Source organism: Monodelphis domestica, chromosome 1 (genome assembly GCF_027887165.1).
Source record: "Monodelphis domestica isolate mMonDom1 chromosome 1, mMonDom1.pri, whole genome shotgun sequence".
Taxonomy (NCBI): Eukaryota; Metazoa; Chordata; class Mammalia; order Didelphimorphia; family Didelphidae; genus Monodelphis; species Monodelphis domestica.
The window spans coordinates 344515536-344539502 of record NC_077227.1 but is presented as its reverse complement, the minus strand read 5'-3'; positions in this window follow the sequence as shown (position 1 = coordinate 344539502).

The window sequence follows — 23967 nt, the reverse complement described above, 5'->3', positions numbered from 1 at the left end:
GTTTCTCCATTAGAAATTTGGGTGCTATATTATTTGGTGCATACATATTGATTAATGATATTTCCTCATTGTCTATAGTCCCTTTTAACAAAATATAATTACCTTCCCTATCCCTTTTGATCAGGTCTATTTTTGCATTGGCTTTATCAGATATCATGATTACCACTCCTGCCTTCTTTCTATCAGTTGAAGCCCAGAAGGTCTTACTCCATCCTTTAATTCTGACCTTGTGGGTGTCAACCCGCCTCATGTGTGTTTCTTGAAGACAACATATGGTAGGGTTTTGGATTCTAATCCATTCTGCTATTCGTCTACGTTTTATGGGTGAGTTCATCCCATTCACGTTCAAAGTTATGATTGTCATTTGTGGACTCCCTGGCATTTTGATTGCCTTCCCTAATTCTAACCTTTTCTTCTTCGGCTCTACCTTTTAGTCCAGTGATTTACTTTGAAACAGTCCCCTTGTCCCCTCCCTTGATGTTTCCCTTTTTAGTCCCTCCCTTTTTCTTCCCTCCCCCTCCCCCCTCTCTTTCCCTCCCTTTTTGTTCTCCCTCTCCCCCTCCCCCCCCTTGGTTTTCCCTTCTCCTTACCCTTGTTGGGTAAGCTAGAATTCAAGATCCCAATGGATCTGGATGTTTTTCCCTCTCAGAGTTAATTTCCCTGAGATTGAGGTTTAAGTAAACCCCCCCCCTCTTCCTCTCCTTCTTATAGGAGTTTTCTTCCCCTCCCCTTCCCATATGAATCTTTGTGTGAGAATGATTATTCTATTTGGTCTTTCTTTACCCCCTATTTATACATTACATTTTCCCCACATATTAGCATACATAGATTGATATAAATGTGGTCCTTATAGAAGAGAGTTTGAGTAAAAGAAGAAGATAACATTTTTCCCCTTTCCTTAATATTTACCTTTTCAGGTATTCCTTGCTCTTTGATTTTCGGTATCAAACTTTCCACAGAGCTCTGGTCTTTTCTTTGCAAAAAGTTGGAAGTCGTCTATTTTGTTGAATGCCCATACTTTCCCCTGGAAGTATATAGTCAGTTTTGCTGGGTAGCTGATTCTTAGTTGGAGACCCAGCTCTCTTGCCTTTCTGAAGATCATGTTCCATGCCTTACGATCATTCAGAGTAGAACTTGCAAGGTCTTGTGTGACCCTGATTGGCATTCCTTTATATCTAAATTGTCTTTTTCTGGCTTCCTGTAGGATTTTTTCTTTTGTTTGATAGCTTTGGAATTTGGCAATTACATTCCTGGGAGTTGTCTTTTGGGGGTTTAGTGTAGAAGGTGTTCTGTGAGCTCTGTCAGTGGCTGTATTGCCCCCTTGTTCTAGAATCTCTGGGCAATTTTCTTTGATTATATCTTGTATCACCATGTCCAGTTTGGTGTTTATTTCTGGCTTTTCTGGGAGTCCAATTATTCTTAAATTATCCCTTCTCCCCCTATTTTCCAGATCTATCACCTTGTCGGTGAGATATTTTATGTTCTCTTCTAATTTCTTGGTATTTTGGCTTTGCTTTATTAATTCTTGCTCTTTTACACGATCGTTGTCTTCCAGCTGCCTGATTCTGGCCTTTAAAGCCTGGTTTTCCTTTTCAGTTTCATCATACTGGTTTTGTAGATGCGTGAATTTCTTTTGCATTATTTCCAACTTTTCCTCCCAGAAGGCTTCCATCTTTTTGGTCATTTCTGTTTCAAATTCTTCATAGGTTTGTGGAGAGTTTCCATTTCCTTTGGAAGGTTTTGGAGCATTTTCTTTTATATTATCTTCTATCTGCTCTGTATTTTGTATTTTGGCTCCATAGAATGTGTCCAAAGTCGCCCCTTTCTTCTTATTTTTCTTGGTATTTTGGGGCTTCTGTGCTTCTGTGGAGTTTTCCATCTCTGAATGTGGAGGATTGGCTTTTCTTGTCTCTGTCTGGTGTTCAGAGGCTTTAGTCCTGGGCAGATGGTTCTATGACTTTCCCTGGGTTAAACTGAATATGCCTCACTGGAACTGGAATGGAAGGGTCGGACCACGTTGCTTTCAGGAAGTTGCCTTCAGAATCGCTGGCTGTGAGGCTGTTTCGTTCGGCCTGCGGGGGGATGGGCTGCAGCTAACCCAAGCTCCGAGGACAAGGACTTTCACTGAGACTTGGATAGCAGGATCCAGCCCGTGAGGCTGTCTTTCCCGCCCTGAGGGTTGCTGTTGTTTCGACCAGCTCTCTGTAGCAGGAGCCCCAGGCAGTAACTTTCACTGGGACTCAGGTAGGGTAGAAGGCCCTGAGGGTTCTGCTCTCTGAGCCCGGCCGGGCTGCGGCTTCCGGGAGCCTTGGACTCTGCACTCCTACCCCTGAGGTCCGAGTGATCTCGGGTTCTGGCTTTTGAGGGGAGCCGTACCTTTTGAACCGGGTCCAGGTCCAGGAGGAGGGTTCCCAGGGTCTGTGCTATTGATCGTTTTGAATTTCAGCGCCTTAGGAGCTTATATTTTGAGATCGGTCGGGAAGGGTTTTCCGGAGATCTGAACTTGAGCTTTCTCTAAGCCGCCATCTTAACCGGAAGTCCCAGAGCTTTTTCTTATAAAGATTTTTTTCCCAATTTGTTTCTTGCCTTCTAATTTTGGTTGCATTGGTTTTATTTGTAAAATTTTTTTTCATTTAATGTAATAAAATTATTCATTTTACATTAGGTAATATTTTCTATTTCTAACTTGGTCTTAAAATTTTCCCTTTCCCCGAGATCTGACAGGTAAACTATTCTATGTTCACCTAATTAACTTATACTTTCCTTCTTTATATTTAAGTCATTCACCATTCTGAATTTATCTTGTTATAGGGTGTGTGATATTGATCTAAACCCAATCTCTCCCATACTGTTTTCCAAATTCCTCAGCAGTTTTTGTCAAATAGTGGGGTTTTGTTCCAAAACTGGGATCTTTGGGTTTATCATACACTATCTTGCTGAAGTCATTTACCCCCAAGACTATATGTGAATTTTAGATTTAATCCACCCTGCTTAGTCTAACAAACATCCCAACTTATGGATTAAGTGTTGAGGAGGATGGCCTATGACAGAATTGTGCTAGCAAATGATAAATCAGAAACAAATGACAGACCCCCTGTGACAAGGAAATCACTTTAAAAGACTGATATATATTAATTTAAGGTCGCCAAGGAATTCAGCTACGTAATTCCTAAATGAAAACTCAAGTCAGCAGTCAACCTTTTATGGAGTTTAATTACAAACAGAAGGAAGAGAGGTATTGAGAGAGAGAGAGAGAGAGAGAGAGAGAGAGAGAGAGAGAGAGAGAGAGAGAAGGAGAGAGAGAGAGAAAGGGGAGAGAAGGGAATAGGGCTTAAATACCCCCTCTGTTTAGGCTGGGCCAAAAGGCCCAAGCCCTTAGATAGCTGAGGCAAAGAAAAGAGATCAGTCCCTATCACTCACGTGACCAAAATGGAGAAACAGTCTCAGGGGCCTCCACCACCAGCCTCCTTCAAAGCAAGCTTCTCAGAGCACAACCTCTCAGAGCAAAACCTCTCCAACCAACCCTCAGTCCTCAGACCCTGCTATCTTTAAGGAAACCATCTAAGTTCCCTCCCCTCAGTTCTCACATCTACCAATCACTGTCCATGTCTTCCCTGTGCCAATGGTGGCTCTACCTTAACCCAGGACCGCCCAGAGGTCTGCCCCTTTGCACATGTATGTTGAAGGTCATATTCTCAAATAATTAAATTTTGATCTATGCTGCAGCCCTTCCTAAATCCTGTTAGGACTGAGTAGGGTGGAGATTGTAAGTTCCAAGACCTGGTTCTGTCATTCCAAGTATCTCTATTGTATCAATTCTAAAATCAATCATGACTCAAAGAACTTCCTGTTCTATGCTTAAGCATAGGTCAAAGCCCTTTCCATTATTCAGCAAAAGGTTTCTGTCCTAAAGTAATCTTAAGTATGGAGGAGAAGGACCCTCCCATGCCAAGGGGGTTCACATTCCAATAGACTATCAGTAGGAAATTTTTCAAGCATGAAATTTCCCAATGGTGAAATTTCCAACATTTATAAGTCTAAGAAATGTTAAGGTTTACACCCCAGACTATCTTAAGTCAAGCTTAAGCTACCATTGGTACAAGTGAGATGCAGGAAGTGATGTAAAAAAAAGATCTATATATATCGTGTCACTTCCTCTCTCCATGTTCTTTTCATGGAGAGGTGGCTCTGGCACTTTTGGTGGAGAGGTGGCTGATGCCAGCATGCTGGGCATATTGGCATCTTGGTGTGGCTGCAGCTATTGCCTGGGTTTGGTGGTGAGGGTCCTTGATACAGTCCTGGGAGAATATCAGTAGCACATTTCAGGTGAAGCATCTTCCCTGAGTTCTCTTGGAGTTTAGGCTGATTCCCTTTTCCTTTACCTTTCCAAAAACACTATCGTCTTAGGAAGCCAAGCTAGTTTTAGTTTTCTGAGGAAGCCTCATGCCTGAGTTCTCTGAGCCTCCCTTGGCATAGGCAAGGCCGGAGAAAACTTATGCCCTTTTCCCTCTCTCTTCTTCTAAATTCCTTCCCTCTATATTAATTAAGTAACCATAAAATTCCCAAACTGACTTGAATATTTTTATTGGAATTTCAATTAATTCCTGGCAACCATGAGGATAATATATTAGTCAAAAACCCCTAAATTTATCCCTTATATATTCTACTGTATCCTTCCTTTTGTCTAGCACCATATTGTTTTGATGAGCCCTGCTTTACAATACAGTTTAAGATCTGGTACTAATAGGCACCTCTCCACATTTTTTCCCATTATTTCCATTGATATTCTTAATCTTTTGTTCTTCCAAATGAACTTTGTTATAGTTTTTTTTTTCTAATTCAGTAAAAACATTCTTGGGGACTTCCGGGTAAGCATGGTGGCAGATTAGACGTGGCTTGCTTCTCCTCCTCAGACCCAACAATACAGATGACCCCAAAAGACCCCAAAAAAACCATCCTCATAAGAACAGAGGGTCTCTACAATAGCTCAGCACTGAAGGTACATGGGATTTGGTCATTACCACACTATAAGGGAATGAAAAAGCTCCAACCCAAAATTGAGCATACCTACCCTCCCTCACCACACCTATGGAGCCAGAGTTAAAGTCAGCACACACCAGAACCAAGCAGTGAGGGAGGGGCATACCAGGAGTGAGCAACGGGCAGCCCCAAGTCTGGGGACCTGACTAAGACCACGAAGGACTTACCCCTGAGAGCATTAATATCCAAAACCCTGGCAGAAGTCAGGTGGTCAGAACCAGCGTGCCATAATCAACAAGTGTGTGAAGGGCACCTCTGAAGTGAGCAAGGGACACCTATAGGTCTTGGGCATTGACTAAGACCACCAAGGACTTACCCCTGAGAACAGTAACACCCAAAACACTGGCAGACAGGGGAAGTTAGACCTTGGGCTCCCCCAGTAAGATAGCCCAGCTTCAGAGAATTGAGAACCTGCCTGAGGCAAAAACCCTTGATCATTAGATACATCCACAGAAAGCCAGCCCTCCTCACTCAGATTTCTGACTGGAAAGGGAAGGAAAAACCATAGAGATGGCAAAAAGTGCCCAGAAACAACTTCCCAACACCAAGAAAAGCAAGACGAAGGGGATGACTTTGGACAGATTTTTATGGAGGAATAATACAGACTACAGAGGAAATAGCAGAAGAGGAAATCCAAATAAATGCTCCAAAACCTTCCAAAAGAAATGGAAATTGTCCACAAGCTCTTGAAGAATTTTAATTGGAGGTTATCAAAAAGATGGATGCCTTCTGGCAGGAAAAATGGGAAATAATGCAAAGAGAATACAACAATCTGAGGGACAAGAAAACCCAATTGGAGAAACAGCTGAAAGCCTCAAAAACCAGAATAGACCAAACTGAAAAAGAAAACCAGTCTTTAAAGACCAGAATTAGGCAACTGGAAGACACTGATCTTGCAAAACAGCAAGAATTAATAAAGCAAAGTCAAAAGACTAAGAAATTAGAAGAAAACATAAAATATCTCACTGACAAGGTGACAGATCAGGAAAACAGAGGAAGGAGAGACAATCTGAGAATCATTGGTCTACCTGAAAAGCCAGAAATAAACAGGAATCTTGACATCATAGTACAAGATATCATCTAAGAAAATTGCCCTGAGGTTCTAGAACAAGGGGGAAAAATAGAAATTGAAAGGGTTCATAGAACACCCTCTATACTAAATCCCCAAAAGACAACTCCCAGGAATGTAATTGCCAAATTCAAGAGCTTCCAAGCTAAGGAGAAAATCCTACAAGAAGCCAAAAAGAAACAATTCAGGTACAAAGGAGAACCAATCAGGATCACACAAGACCTGGCAGCTTCCACACTGAATGATTGCAAGGCCTGGAAACGATATTCAGAAAGGCAAGAGAACTGGGTCTTAAACCAAGAATCACCTTTCCATTCCATCAAAACTGACTATATACCACAGAGGAAAGTATGGGCATTCTACAAAATAGAAGATTTCCAAGTATTTGTAAAGCAAAGACCAGAATTCAGTGGAAATTTTGATATCCAAACACAAAGAGCAAGAGAAACACAAAAAGGTAAATATGAAAGAAAGGGAAAAAGAGAAAAATGTTTTGTTTTTCTTTTATTCAAACTCTCTTCTATAAGGACTACATTTAGATAAAATTATATATATCAATATGTGGGGAAAATATTATTATGTGTAACTCTCAAAAAGTGTATGCATTATTAGAATAATTAGAAGAATCACTCATAGGGAAAGATTGGCGCATTAAGATGATATGGAGAAAGGGGGTAAAAGAAAGAAAAGGTAGGGGGAAATCAATGATGTTATCAAGATATACTTGAAGAAATAGCAATGAATTAAATAGAATAATCTTTGTTACACAGAGATACACATGGGAAGGGGAGGAGAAGAATTCTTTCATAAGAAGACGAAGAAGAGAGTGCTAATTGGTAGTACTTAAACCTTACTCTCAGTAAAATCAACTTTGAGAGGGAAGAGCATCTAGATCCATTGGGATTTTGAATTCTATCTTACCCAATAGGGTAAGGGAGAAGGGGAAATCAAGGGGTGGTAGGGGGTGGGAGTACAAAAAGGGAAGGAAGGAGAGGGGGGAGGGAAATTAACAGACCCTAAACAAAAGGTAACAAAAAAGGGAGGGACTAGAAAGGATAGCATATAAAGGGAGGGGACTAGGGGGACTAATTTAAAGTAAACCACTGGTTTAAAAGGTTATAGCAAAAGAAGAAAGGTCAGAATTAGGGGAAGAGATCATAATGCTAGGGAATTCACAAGTGACAATCATAACTTTGAATGTGAATGGGATGAACTCACCCATAAAATGTAGATGAGTTGCAGAATGAGTTAGAAACCAAAACCCTACCATATGTTGTCTTCAAGAAACACACATGAGGCAGGTAGATACTCACAAGGTCATAATTAAAGGTTGGAGTAATACCTATTGGGCCTCAACTGATAGAAAGAAGGCAGGAGTTGCAATCATGATATCTGACAAAGCCAAAGCAAAATTAGACCTGATTAAAAGGGATAGGAAAGTAAATACATCCTGATAAAAGAGAGTACAGACAATGAGGAAATAGCACTAATCAACATGTATGCACCAAATGGTATAGCACCCAAATTTCTAATGGATAAACTAGGAGAATTGAAGGGGGAAATAGACAGTAAAACTATATTAATGGGAGAACTGAACCAACCACTATTAAATTTAGATAAATCAAATAAGAAAATAAATAAGAAAAAGGTAAAAGATGTGAATAAAATATTAGTAAAATTAGAGTTAATAGATATAAGGAGAAAAATACATAGGGACAAAAAGGAATATACCTTATTTACAGCAGCACATGGCACCTTCACAAAGATTGACCATACACTAGGTCATAAAAACGTGGCATACAAATGCAGTAAAGCAGAAATAATGAATTCAACCTTTTCAGATCACAAGGCAATAAAATTAATGATCAGTAAGGGTACATGGAGAGCCAAATTAGAAATCAATTGGAAATTAAATAATGATACTAAAAATTGGTTAGTTAGAGAACAATTCAAAAAACAATGAATAATTTCATTGAAGAAAATGACAATGGTGAGACACCCTTTCAAACCTCATGGGATCCAGCCAAAGCAGTACTCAGAGGAAAATTCATATCCTTGAGTGCATATATTAACAAATTATGGAGGTTAGAGATCAATGATTTTGACATGCAAATCAAAAAACTTGAAAGCAAACAAATTGAAATCTCCCAAAAGAAATCCAAATTAGAGATCCTAAAAATTAAGGGAGAAATTAATAAAATTGAAAGTGATAGAACTATTGAACTAATCAACAAGACTAGAAGATGGTACTTTGAAAAAAACAAACAAAATAGACAAGGTACTGGTCAATCTAATTTTAAAAAAGGAAATAAGAAAAGCAAATTAACAATATCATAGAAGAAAATGGGGACCTTACCTCCAATGAAGAGGAAATTAAGGCAATCATTAAAAACTACTTTGCCCAATTATATGGCAAAAAATATGCCAATCTAGACAATATGGATGAATATTTACAAAAATATAAATTGCCTAAACTAACAGAAGAAGAACTAGAATTCTTAAATAATCCCATATCAGAAAAAAAAAATTAAACAGGCCATCAAAGAACTCCCTAAGAAAAAACCCCCAGGGCCCGATGGATTCACAAGTGAATTCTATCCAAGATTCAATGAACAGTTAATCCCAATACTATACAAACTATTTGACATAATAAGCAAAGAGGGAATTCTACCACATTTCTTTTATAACACAAATATGGTACTGATTCCAAAGCCAGGCAGGTCAAAAATGGAGAAAGAAACTACAGACCAATATCCCTAATGTATATAGATGCAAAAATCTTAAACAGGATACTAGCAAAAAGATCCCAGCAAGTGATCATTAGGGTCATTCACTATATTCAAGTAGGATTTATACCAGGAATGCAAGGATGATTCCATATTAGCAAACCATCCACATAATTGACCTTATCAATAAACAAACCAACAAAAATGACATGATTATCTCAATAGATGCAGAAAAAGTCTTTGATAAAATACAACACCCATTCCTATTAAAAACACTAGAAAGCATAGGAATAGAAGAGCCTTTTCTAAAAATAATAAATAGTATATATCTAAAACCATCAGCAAACATCATCTGCAATGGGGATAAATTAGATCCCTTCCCAATAAGATCAGGAGTGAAACATGGATGCCCATTATCACCTCTATTATCTGACATTGTATTTGAAACACTAGCATTAGCAATTAGAAAAGGAAAACAAATTGAAGTTATTAAAATTGGAAATGAGGAGACCAAGCTGTCACTCTTTGTGGATGATATGATGGTCTATTTAAAGAATCCTAGAGATTCAACCAAAAAGCTAATTGAAATAATCAATAACTTTAGCAAAGGAGCAGGATACAAAGTAAACCCACATAAGTCATCAGCATTTCTATATATCTCCAATCCATCTCAGTAGCAAGAATTAGAAAGAGAAATTCCATTCAAAATCACCTTACACAACATAAAATTTTTAGTAATGTATCTGACAAGACAAACACAGGAATTATATGAACACAACTACAAAACACTCTCCACAGAACTAAAACTAGGCTTCAGCAATTGGAAAAACATTAACTGCTTATGGGTAGGATGAGAAAATATAATAACAATGACCATCCTACCCAAACTTATCTATCTATTTAGTGCCATACCCATTGAACTCCCAAAAAATTTTTTTACTGAATTGGAAAAAAACATAACAAAGTTCATTTGGAAGAACAAAGGATCAAGGATATCCAGGGAAATAATGAAAAAAAAATACAAAGGAAGGTGGCCTTGCAGTCCGAGATCTAAAACTATATTATATAGCAGTGGTCATCAAAACAATTTGGTACTGGCTAAGAGACAGAAAGTAGAATCAGTGGAATAGACTTGGGGTAAGTGACCTCAGGAAAACAGTCTCTGACAAGCCCAAAGACCCCAGCTTTTGGGACACATCCACTACTTGATAAAAACTGCTGGGAAAATTGGAAGACAGTGTGGGAGAGATTATGTTTGGATCAACACCTCACACCCTACACAAAGATGAACTCAGAATGGGTAAATGACTTGACCATAAAGAAGGAAACTATGAGTAAATTAGGTGAACACAGAATAGTATACATGCCAGACCTTTGGGAAGGGAAAGATTTTAAAACCAAGCAAGACATAGAAAGAGTCACAAAATGTAAAATAAATAATTTTGACCACATCAAATTAAAAAGTTCTTGTACAAACAAAACCAATGTAGCTAAAATCAGAAGGGAAGCAACAATTGGTAAACAATCTTCATAACAAAAAACTCTGGTAAAGGTTTAATTACTCAAATTTAAAAAGAGCTAAATCAATTGTACAAAAAATCAAGTCATTCTCCAATTGATAAATGGGCTAGGGACATTAATAGGCAGTTTTCAGTTAAAGAAATCAAAACTATTAATAAGCACACGAAAAAGTGTTCTATAGCTCTTATAATCAGAGAGATACAAATCAAAACAACTCTGAGGTATCATCTCATACCTAGCAGATTGGCTAACATTACAGCAAAGGAAAGTAATGAATACTGGAGGGGATGTGGCAAAGTGGGGACATTAGTTCATTGCTGGTGGAATTGTGAATTGATCCAACCATTCTGGAGGGCAATTTGGAACTATGTCCAAAGGACGATAAAAGATGGTCTGCCCTTTGATCCAGCCATAGCACTGCTGGGTTTATACCCCAAGGAGATAATATGGCAAAAGACTTGTACAAGAATATTCATAACTGTGCTCTTTGTGGTGGCAAAATTTTGGAAAATGAGGGGATGCCCTTCAATTGGGGAATGGCTGAACAAATTGTGGTATATGTTGGTGATGGGATACTATTGTGCTAAAAGGAATAATAAAGTAGAGGAATTCCATGGAGACTGGAACAACCTCCAGGAAATGATGCAGATTGAAAGGAGCAGAACCAGGAAAACATTGTACACAGAGACTGATACATTGTGGTACAATCGAAGGTGATGGACTTCTCCATTAGTGGCAATGCTATGTCCCTGAACAATCTGCAGGGATCTAAAAAATACTATCCACAAGCAGAGGATAAACTGTGGGATTAAAAACACCAATGAAAAGCAACTGCTTGACTACAGGGGTTGAGGGGATATGATTGAGGAGATACTCGAAATGAACATCCTAATGCAAATACCAACAACATGGAAATGGGTTCAGATCAAGGACACATGTGATACCCAGTGGAATCGCAGATCAGCTATAGGAGGTGTGGTGGGAAGGGGGAAGGAAAAGAAAACGATCCTTTTTTTTCCAATGAATAATGTTTGAAAATGACCTAATAAAATAATGTTTAAAAGGAAAAAAAATGTTTCTTGGTAGTTGGATAGGTATGGCACTGAATAAGTAAATTAATTTGGGTAACATTGTCATTTTTATTATACTAGCTTGTCCTACCCTTGAGCAATTAATGCTTTACCACTTGTTTTGATCTATTTTTAATTGTGTGGATATTGTTTTGTAGTTGTGTTCATATAATTCCTTTGTTTGTCTTGCCAGATAGATTCCTAAGAATTTTATATTGTTCAGGGTGATTTTTAATGGAATTTCTCTTTCTAACACATATATAGAAATGCTGATTATTTATATGGATTTATTTTGTATGCTGCCACTTTATTGAAGTTGTTGAGTTTTTCTCTTAGCTTTTTAGTTTGATCTTTAGGATTCTTTAAATATACCATCGTATCACCTGCAAAGAGTGACAGTTTAGTCTCCTCAATGCCTATTTTAATACCTTCAATTTCTTTTTCTTCTCTGATTGCTGCTGCTAGTTTTTCTAGTACAGTGTTAAATAATAGAGGTGATAATGGGAATCCTTGCTTCACCTCTGTTCTTACTGGGAAGTTTTCTAGTTTATACTCATTGCAGATGATGTTTGCTGATGGTTTTAAATATATACTATTTATTATTTTTATGAAAGGTCCTTCTATTTCTAATCTTTCTATTGTTTTCAGTAGGAACAAGTGAAATATTTTGTCAAAAGCTATTTCTGCATCTATTGAGATAATCTTGTTATTTCTGTTGGTTTGGTTATTGATACAGTAAATTATGTGGATAGGTTTCCTAATATTAAACCATCCTTGCATTTCTGGTCTAAATCCCACTTGATTATAGTGAATAATCCTCATGATCACTTGCTGGAGTGTTTTTTGCTAGTATTCTATTTAATATTTTTGCATTTATGTTCATGAAGGAGATTTCTCTGTAATTTTCTTTCTCTGTCTTTGGTCTCCCTGCTTTGGAATCAGTACCATATTTGTGTAATAAAAGGAACTTAGTAGAACTTCTTTGCTCATGTTGTTAAATAGTTTGTGTAATATTGGGATTAGTTGTTCTCTAAATGTTTAATAGAATTCACTTGGGAATCCATCAGGCCCAGGGGATTTTTTCTTAGGGAGTTCTTTGATGGTTTATTCTATTTCTTTTTCTGATATGGGATTATTCATGTATTCTATTTTTTCTTCTGTTAATCTAAGCAATTTATATTTTTGTAAATAATAATCCATATCTCCTAGATTGGCATATTTATTGCCATATAATTGGGCAAAGTATTTCTTAATAATTACCTTAATTTCCTCTTCATTAGAAATGACATTGCCCTTTTCATCTTGGATACTGTTAATTTGGTTTTCTTTTTCCTTTTTTTAAATTAGATTAAACAGTGTTTTATACATTTTATTTGTTTTGTCAAAGAACCAGATTTAGTCTTATTTCTTAATTCAAGAATTCTTTAACTTTCAATTTTATTAATTTTTTCTTTAATTTTTAGGATTTTGAATTTAGTTTTTATCTCAGATTTTTAATTTGTTCTCTTTCTAGATTTTTTTTTTACTTTTTTGTCTTTATTCTTTTTTTTGAACATTATTTTATTTGGTCGTTTTCATACATTATTCACTGGAAACAAAGATCATTTTCTTTTCCTCCCCTCTTCCCCCCCACCCCCCGCCTTTCCCTCTCCCATAGCTGATGCATGATTCCACTGGTTATCACATTTGTTCTTGACTCGAACCCATTTCCCTGTTGTTGGAATTTGCATTATAGTGTTCATTTAGAGTCTCTCCTCAGTCTTATCTCCTCCAACCCTGTAGTCAAGCAGTTGCTTTTCATTGGTGTTTTTACTACCACAGTTTATCCTCTGCTTGTGGGTAGTATTTTTTTTAGATCCCTGCAGATTGTTCAGGGAAATTGCATTGATACTAATGGAGAAGTCCATCACCTTCGATTGTACCACAATGTATCAGTCTCTGTGTATAATGTTTTCCTGGTTCTGCTCCTTTCGTTCTGCATCACTTCCTGGAGGTTGTTCCAGTATCCATTGAATACCTCCACTTTATTATTCCTTTTAGCACAATAGTATTCCATCACCAACATATACCACAATTTGTTCAGCCATTCCCCAATTGAAGGGCATCTCCTCGTTTTCCAATTATTGGCCATCACAAAGAGTGCAGCTATGAATATTTATGTACAAGTCTTTTTGTCCATTATCTCTTTGGGGTACAAGCCCAGAAGTGTTATGGCTGGATCAAAGAGTAGACATTCTTTTATCGCCCTTTGGGCATAGTTCCAAATTGCCCTCCAGAATGATTGGATCAATTCACAACTCCACCAGCAATGAATTAATGATCCCACTTTCCCACATCCCCTCCAGCTTCATTACTTTCCATAGCTGTCATGTTAGCCAATCTGCTAGGTGCGAGGTGAAACCTCAGAGTTGTTTTGCTTTGCATCTCTCTGATTATAAGAGATGTAGAACACTTTTTCATGTGCTTATTAATAGTTTTGATTTCTTTGGCTGAGAACTGCCTGTTCATGTCCCTTGCCCATTTGTCAATTGGAGAATGGCTTGATTTTTTTGTACAATTGATTTAGTTCTTTATAAATTTGAGTAATTAAACTTTGTCAGAGGTTTTTATGAAGATTGTTTCCCAATTTGTTGCTACCCTTCTGATTTTGGTTACATTGGTTTTGTTTGTACAAAAACTTTTTAATTTCATGTAATCCAGATTATTTATTTTGCATTTTGTAACTCTTTCTAATTCTTGCTTGGTTTTGAAGTATTTCCCTTCCCAAAGGTCTGACATGTATACTATTCTGTGTTTGCCTAAATTTCTTATAGTTTCCTTCTTTATGTTCAAGTCATTCACCCATTTTGAATTTATCTTGGTGTAGGGTGTGAGGTGTTGATCTAAGCCTAATCTTTCCCACACTGTCCTCCAATTTTCCCAGCAGTTTTTATGAAATAGTGGATTTTTGTTCCAAAAGCTGGGATCTTTGGGTTTGTCATATACTGTCTTGCTGAGGTTGCTTGCCCCCAGTCTATGCCACTGATCCTCCTTTCTGTCTCTTAGCCAGTACCGAATTGTTTTGATGACCGCTGCTTTGTAATATAGTCTGAGATCTGGGACTGCAAGACCCCCTTCCTTTGTATTTTTTTTTTCTTTATTTCCCTGGATATCCTTGATCTTTTGTTCTTCCAAATGAACTTTGTTATGGTTTTTTCTAAATCAGTAAAAAAATTTTTTGGAAGTTCCATGGGTTTGGCACTAAATAGATAGATGAGTTTGGGTAGGATGGTCATTTTTATTATATTGGCTCATCCTACCCATGAGCAGTTAATGTTCTTCCAATTGTTCAAGTCTAGTTTTAGTTGTATGGAAAGTGTTTTGTAGTAGTGTTCATATAGATCCTGTGTTTGTCTCGGGAGATAGATTCCTAAGTATTTTATTTTCTCTAGGGTAATTTTGAATGGGATTTCTCTTTCTAGTTCTTGCTACTGAGCTGTGTTGGAATTATATAGAAATGCTGATGACTTATGTGGCTTTATTTTGTGTCCTGCAACTTTGCTAAAGTTGTTGATTATTTCAATTAGCTTTTTGGTTGAATGTCTAGGATTCTTTAAGTAGACCATCATGTCATCTGCAAAGAGCGATAATTTGGTCTCCTCCTTGCCTATTTTAATGCCTTCAATTTCTTTTTCTTCTCTAATTGCTACTGCTAGTGTTTCTAATACAATGTCAAATAATAGAGGTGATAATGGGCATCCTTGTTTCACTCCTGATCGTAATGGGAATGGATTTAGTTTATCCCCACTGCAGATGATATTAGCTGATGATTTTAGATATATACTGTTTATTATTTTTAGGAATGACCCTTCTATTCCTATGCTTTCTAGTGTTTTTAATAGGAATGGGTGTTGTATTTTATCAAAGGCTTTTTCTTCATCTATTGAGATAATCATGTGATTTTTGTTGGTTTGCTTGTTGATGTGGTCAATTATGTGGATGGTTTTCCTAATATTGAACCAGCCCTGCATCCCTGGTATAAATCCTACTTGATCATGGTGGATGACCCTTCTGATCACTTGCTGCAGTCTTTTTGCTAGTATCCTATTTAAGATTTTTGCATCTATATTCATTAGGGAGATTGGTCTATAATTTTCTTTCTCTGTTTTTGGCCTGCCTGGTTTTGGAATCAGTACCATGCTTGTGTCATAAAAGGAGTTTGGTAGAACTCCCTCTTTGCTTATTATGTCAAATAGTTTGTATAGTATTGGGATTAACTGTTCTCTGAATGTTTGATAGAATTCACTGGTGAATCTGTCAGGTCCTGGGGATTTTTTCTTAGGAAGTTCTTTGATGGCCTGTTGGATTTCTTTTTCTGATATGGGATTATTTAAGAAAACTATTTCTTCTTCTGTTAGTCTAGGCAATTTATATTTTTGTAAATATTCATCCATATCACCTAGGTTGGTATATTTATTGCCGTATAGTTGGGCAAAGTAGTTTTTAATGATTGCCTTAATTTCCTCTTCATTGGAGGTGAGATCCCCCTTTTCATCCTTGATGCTGTTAATTTGCCTTTTTTCTTTCCTTTTTTTAATTAGATTAACCAGTACTTTGTCTATTTTGTCTGTTTTTTCAAAGTATCAGCTTCTAATATTGTTTATAAGCTTAATAGTTCTGTCACTTTTTATTTTATTAATTTCTCCCTTAATTTTTAGGATCTCTAGTATGGTTTTCTTCTGGGGGTTTTTAATTTGTTCATTGTCAAGTTTTTTATTTACATTTTTAATTCCTTGGTCTCTGTCCTCCCTAATTTGTTAATATATGCACTCAGGGATATGAATTTTCCTCTAAGTACTGCCTTGGCTGCATCCCATAAGGTTTGAAAGGATGTTTCGCCGTTGTCATTTTCTTCAATGAAATTGTTAATTGTTTCTATGATTTCTTCTCTAACTATCCGATTTTGGAGTATCATGTTATTTAATTTCCAATTAATTTTTGATTTGGGTCTCCATGTACCCTTGCCGATCAATATTTTAATTGCCTTTTGATCTGAAAAGGCTGCAGTTATTATTTCTGCTTTTCTGCATTTGAGTGCCATGTTTCTATGACCTAGTGTATGATCTATTTTTGTGAATGTGCCGTGTGGTGCTGAAAAGAAGGTGTATTCTTTTTTGTCCCTATTTATTTTTCTCCATATGTCTATTAACTCTAATTTTTCTAAGATTTCATTCACCTCTTTTACCTCTTTCTTGTTTATTTTTTGGTTTGATTTATCTAAATTTGATAGTGTTTGGTTCAAGTCTCCCACTAATATGGTTTTACTGTCTATTTCCTCCTTCAATTCTCCTAGTTTCTCTATTAAAAATTTGGATGCTATACCATATGGTGCATACATGTTGATTAGTGATATTTCCTCATTGTCTATACTCCCTTTTAGCAGAATATATTTACCTTCCCTATCCCTTTTGATCAGGTCTATTTGTGCTTTGGCTTTGTCAGATATCATGATTGGAACTCCTGCCTTCTTTCTATCAGTTGAAGCCCAAAAGGTCTTACTCCAACCTTTAATTCTAATCTTGTGAGTGTCAACCTGTCTCATATGTTTTTCTTGAAGACAACATATGGTAGGGTTTTGGGTTCTAATCCAATCTGCTATTTGTCTATGTTTTATGGGTGAGTTCATCCCATTCACGTTCAAAGTTATGATTATCATTTGTGGATTCGCTGGTTTTTTGATATTTTCCCCTAGTTCTGACCTTTCTTCATTAGCTTTCTCCTTTTGAACCAGTGATTTACTTTAGGTCAGTCCCCTTATTCCCCTCCCTTGAGATGCTTCCCTTTCTAGCCCCTCTCTTTTTATGCTCCCTTCCCCTCCCCCCTCTCCTTCCCTCCTTTTTTGTACACCCTCCCTCCCCCTCCTTAATTTTCCTTTCTTTCTTGCCTTAATGGATAAGATAGAATTCAGGATCCCACTGGATCTAGATGTTCTTCCCTCTCAGATTTGATTTCACTGAGAGTAAGGTTTAAGTAATTCCACTTCACCCTCTCTTCCTCTCCTTCTCATATGAGAGTTCTTCCCCTCCCCTTCCCATGTGTATCTTTATATGGGAAAGATTATTCTATTGATTCCCCCCCCCTATTTCTTGAAGTTATTCTTAGTATTATCGATGGTTCCCCCCTCCCTTTTCCTTTTTTTGTCCCCACTTTCCCCAAATCTTCTTAATGCCCCAATCTTTCCCTATGCATGTTTCTTCTAACTACTCTTATGATGATACAATTTATGAGAGTTACACAAAATATTTTCCCCACATATTAATATATATAATTTCATGTAAATGTAGTCCTTATAGAAGAGAGTTTGACTTAAAGAAAAACATAAGATTTATCTTCTTTTCCCTTTCTTTCATATTTACCTTTTCATATTTCTCTTGCTTTCTGTGCTTGGATATGGAACTTTCCACAGAGCTCTGGTCTTTTCTTAGCAAATGCTTGGAAATCTTCTATTTTGTTGAATGCCCATACTTTCCCCTGGAAGTATATAGTCAGTTTTGCTGGGTAGTTGATTCTTGGTTGAAGACCCAGCTCTCTTGCCTTTCTAAATATCGTGTTCCATGTTTTGCGGTCTCTTAGTGTGTTAGCCGCTAAGTCGTGTGTGATCCTTATGGGAGCCCCCTTATATCTGAAGCTCTTCTTCTTGGCTTCTTGTATGATTTTCTCCTTTACTTGGAAGCTCTTGAATTTGGCAATTACATTCCTAGGCGTTGTCTTTTGGAGATTTAGTATAGAAGGTGTTCTATGAATCCTTTCTATTTCTATTTTGCCCCCTTGCTCCAGAATGTGAGGGCAATTTTCTTTTATAATCTCCTGTAGAATAATATCGAGTTTATTGTTTATCTCTGGTTTTTCTGGGAGACCGATAATTCGGAGATTTTCTCTTATCCCCCTGTTTTCCAGATCTGTAACCTTCTCAGTGAGATATTTTATGTTTTCTTCTAATTCATTGATTTTTTGGGTTTGCTTTATTGATTCTTGCTGTTTTATCATCTCACTTTCTTCGAGTTGCTTAATTCTGGTCGTTAGGGACTGGTTTTGCTTTTCAGCCTTGTCTGCCCTTCTATTGGATGCTTCGAGTTCTTTTTCCAATAGAGCATTCTTATCTATCAGACAGCTGATCTCTTTCTCCCATTTTTCTTTCCAGGTTTCCATCTTTTGGATAAATTCCAGTTTGAGATCTTCCAGAGCTTGTTGATAGTTTCCATTTCGGGAGGCATGTTCTGAATTTTTTTGGATTTACTCCTCATTCTCCTCTTTTCCTTCGGTACTTCCACCATAAAAGTTTTCAATAGTCACTTTTTTCCCTTTCTTCCTGGAGGCTTGATTTTGGGCCATGTGAGCCATCCTTTTGGTGGTTTTATTCCCCTTTCCTTTTTGGTCTGGGATCTGGGTTATATGGGCAGTTTTTCTCTGAATTTAGGTTGCTTCAGACTAGTTCTTCCCAGCCTCCGAGGTTTCTTAGAGCACTGGGTCCCTGATCACAGCCACACTGCCCAGGTGTTCAGCTCCGCCCAGATAATCAACGTGTGGTCCGCCCCTGGTGTTTAGCTCCACGGAGATGTTCTGCGCAGCCTGCCCCAAGTACAGCTCCGCTGAAGCGCTGGATTCTCCAGTGAAACCACCCTGAGACGTTTTTTCCTGGCAGTCCCCAGATTCCAAGGACCCTGGAGTGCCCCCCCCCAGACAGAGACGTTCCCCACTCACTCACTGTCCCTGTGAGCACTCAGTTAGCTCACTCTGGTTTAGTGGGGGAGGTGGGGTGGGGGAAGGGTGGCTCAGTTCACTTTTCTGTGCAAGCTTTTCCTCCTTATTATAGGGTGGAAATGTTCAAAACCCACATACCTCTCGCCTTAGTGGAGTACTGGGGGTACTGGGGTGTCCTTCTGTTCCTCCAAAGGTGAATTTTATGCTCCTTTGATGTAGTCTATTTTGTTCGGTGCCGGGGAGAGGAAGCGTGTGGCATCTAGATTGCAGCCATGATTACCTGGAAGTCCTCTAGTTTTTTTTTTAATTTGCATGCTCAATTAATTTACCTGTTCCCTCCCTAATTTGTTAATATAAGCAATCAAGGATATAAATTTCCCACTGAGTACTGTTTTGTCTGCATCCCATAGATTTTGATATGGTTTCTCTTTACTGTCATTCTCTTTAATGAAATTATTAATTTTTTCTATAATTTGTTCTTTAATCAATTTTGGTGAATCATATAATTTAATTTTGAATTAATTTTTGGTTTTCCACACCATGTACTCTTAATAATTTTTATTTTTATTGCATTATGATCTGAAAAGTTTATGTTTATCATTTCTTCTCTTTTGCATTTGTTTGCCATGTTTTATGCCATAGTACATGGTCAATCTTTATGAATATATTATGTAATGCTGAAAAGAAGGTGTATTCCTTTTTATTTTTGTCCATATATCTACTAACTTTGATTTTCCTAAAATTTCATTCATGTCTCTTACCTCTTTCTTCTTCTTCTTCTTCTTCTTCTTCTTCTTCTTCTTCTTCTTCTTCTTCTTCTTCTTCTTCTTCTTCTTCTTCTTCTTCTTCTTCTTCTTCTTCTTCTTCTTCTTCTTCTTCTTCTTCTTCTTCTTCTTCTTCTTCTTCTTCTTCTTCTTCTTCTTCTTCTTCTTCTTCTTCTTCTTCTTCTTCTTCTTCTTCTTCTTCTTCTTCTTCTTCTTCTTCTTCTTCTTCTTCTTCTTCTTCTTCTTCTTCTTCTTCTTCTTCTTCTTCTTCTTCTTCTTCTTCTTCTTCTTCTTCTTCTTCTTCTTCTTCTTCTTCTTCTTCTTCTTCTTCTTCTTCTTCTTCTTCTTCTTCTTCTTCTTCTTCTTCTTCTTCTTCTTCTTTTTCCTCTTCTTCTTCTTCTTCTTCTTTTTTATTTTTTTGGTTTGATTAATCTAGATCTGATAGATGATGATTCAGGTCTCCTACTAGTGTAGTTTTACTATCTATTTCCTCCTTAAGCTCAACTAGTTTCTCCTTTGAAAATTTGGATGTTATACCATTTGCTGCATACAAGTTGAGTATTGATATTTCCTCATTGTCTATACTGCCTTTTATCAGGATCTAATTCCCTTCCCTATCTCTTTTTATCAGATCTATTTTTAGTTTGGCTTTGTCAGGTATAATAATTGCTACTCCTGCCTTCTGTTTCTCAGTTGATGTCCAATAGATTTTGCTCTAGTCTCTTACTTTTACCATGTGTCTATGTGCCTCATGTGTGTCACTTGTAGACAACATATGGTAGGATTTTGGTTTCTAATGCACTCTGCTATTTGCTTCTATTTTATGAGTGAGTTTCATCCCATTCATATTCAGTGTTTTGATTACAACCTTTGTATTCCCCATCATTTTGATTTCCTCTCCTACTCCTGCCCTTTACTCTTTCTCTATTTCCTTCTGCTCTGGTGTTTTTCTTTAATCAGTCCCCCTAATACCCATCCTTATATTACTTCACTTCCCACCCCTCCCTTCTTATTCCCCTCTTATTTTTATTCATGGTCAATTAAATTCCTTCTCCCCTCACTTCCCTCCCTTTTGGTACTCCCTCCCCAATTCCTGCCACCTTGGTTTTTCTCTCTCAACTTCCCTTTTGGATAACAGAATTTAATTCGTTTACCTCTCATAGTTGATTCCATGGAGAGTATGGTATAAGTATTACCTAATAGCACTCCCTTCCTCTCCTTATAATAGTACTCTTCTCCTCCCCCTCCTATGCACCTCTTTATGTGGGATAATTTATCCTATTTTTCTTATTCCTTCAAGTTGCTCTTGGTGCCATCTTCTATTGTCTCCCCCCCACCCCTTTTTTGCACATCATCTTAAACCACTTAGTACTTCAACCACTACTTATAAATAATTTTTCTAACTACTATGATAGTGAATACAATTTTTGAGAGTTACAAATATCACTTTCTCCACATAGGAATATAAACAATTTCAACTTACTGAAGTCCTTAAAAGAAATTTTTCTTTTCCCTCTCTTGTTTACCTTTTCATCTTTCCTTGAATTTTGTATTTGGTCATCAAATTTTCCATTTAGTTCTGGCCTTTTCTTCACAAATACTTGGAAATCTTCTATTTTGTTAAATGCCCATACTTCCCTCAGGAAGTATGTAGTCAGTTTTGATGGATAGGTGATCTTTGATTGTACACCCAATTCTCTTGCCTTTCTGAATATCATATTCCAAGCCTTGGGGTCCTTTATTTTGGAGGTTGCCAGATCCTGTGTGATTTTGATTGGTGCTCCTTGATATCTGAATTATCTCTTTCTGGCTTCTTGTAATATTTTCTCTTTAGCTTGGAAGCTCTTGAATTTGGCAATTACATTCCTTGGGGTTGTCTTTTGAGGATTTAATGTAGAGGGTGATTTATGGACTCTTTCAATGTCCATTTTGCCCTCTTGTTTAAGAATATTAGGGCAGTTTTCTTAGGTAATTTCTTGTAATATGATGTCAAGGTTTCTGCTTATTTCTAGGTTTGCAGGCAGGCCTATGATTCTCAAATTGTCCTGGAACTGTTTTCCAAGTCAATCATCTTCATTCTTTTGACTTTGCTTGCTGTCATGTGAGATCATTAGCTTCTACTTGCCCAATTCTAGTATGTAAAGTCTGGTTTTCAGGTATGATTTTTTTCATTGTCCTTTTCAGTTCAGTCTATACTGCTTTTCATGGCTTCCAGCCTATCAATTCTGGTCTCCAATTTGTTTATCATTTCATTTGATTTCTGGACTTCTTTTTCTAAGTGGGAGATTCTGTCTTTTAAATTACTTTCTTTTTAAACTATTTCCCAATTTTCTTGCCAAGTTTATTCTAGCTTTCTTACTTGGTTGTCTACCTCCATTCTGATTTCCTGGAGGTCTTGCGATCAATTTTCACTTTTTTTTTTTGAAAGTTTGGATGTGTTTACTTGTCTGTCATCTTCTGCTATCTTCTCTGTAGATTGTTGCTTTTTTTCATAGAAGTTATCAAGGGTTAATTTTTTTTCGAAGTTGTAGATTGTAGTTTTTGGGTGTTTGTGGCTATTGCTGTGTTAGGTTTTTCTTCCCTTCCCTGTCAGAAATCTGAGTGAGGAGGATAGGCAGGTCTTGGTATATTGAGCTACAGAGCAATTTTTGCCCTGAGGCTATTTTTCAGTCTCCACTTTGTCTTCTGTGCAGCCCCTCTCTGCCCCATCACTGTGCCCCATCTCCATGTTCCTCAGTCTCCTGGGGTCCAAAGGCTTGCTGCTCTTTGGGGTAAGTCTGTGGTATCCTCAGCCAATACCCTAAGAACCCAATGATTGCCCTAAGCTCGCTCTGACTTTGACACTATAGGTGGAATGGGGGAGGGATGATCAGCTCATGATTTGGTAGGAGTAATTTTATCCCCTTATAGCATGGAAATGTCCAAACCCTGCCTACCTTCAGGGCTGAACCCTATGGAAGAACCCTTTCACTGGTCTGATTTTGGTTTTTGTCCTTTTGAGGCTTTTAATATTGGTAGGTGGTGAGGAGAGGAAGACCCTTACTTCTACTCTGTGGTCATCTTAGGACAGAAGTCCCAGGATGGAGTGAATTTTAAAGGAGTCATAGTTTCTTAGTGATACTGACAAGGGGAGTCTGAAAATGGATATGGAGATCATAGAGTCTGCCAATTCCTTGTTCTCAATCAGTATGTTGGAGAATATGAGGGAAGCTAGGCTTAGAAAGAGTGCCAAGAGATATGCATTCTTTGCTCATCTGATTTTGGTTTTTGTCCCTTTGAGGCATTTTATATTGGTCAGTGATGAGGAGAAGACCCTTGCTTCTATTCTGTGGCCATCTTGCCCTGGAAGTCCCTCTGCTTCCCTTGATACAGCTTTTTGGCATCATTTTTCATTACATTTCCATGGTTTCCATGTCATACAAGGGCAAAAAAAGGCCCACCCATATGGAACTGAGGCCTTTTAGACTTGGTGATCTCAAATTTTCATATTCTACTTTGCTGACCAGACCATTGCTATATGAAAGAAAGATGAGCCAAAAGTTACCCAAGATAAGTGTTATTTTATATTTACTGAATAACCTTTTTATGTTATAGCTAAATAAGTCTACTTTTCATAAGTGTTGGATGATGTAGGAATATTTTTCAAGCCTGAACTTAAGCTAACACAAAACCGCCCAAGACAGGATCGTCCATCATTCTGCTCATATCTGTTTCTCTGATGTGCCTACATCAAATATGTCTGTGTGTAATTCATTCATCTAATCCCAATACATTTAGTCATTTGGATTTGTCCAATGCTTAAATCCATTCACTCCTCAAACCTAGTTGATTGATTGACTTAATAGAGCTATCTAGAAACTGTTGGTACCCTACTATGTACTTTTTTGACATATTGATTCTGTGACTCATTCAGAAGCATTTTTTTTATCATCAAGGCTTAAGGATTCCTGTTACTTAGATTAATTGGGGCTGGGGGAAAGGTGTGAATTAGGCCTCTGAAATTGAAATAGATGGAATTCTCTCCATGCATACCTATT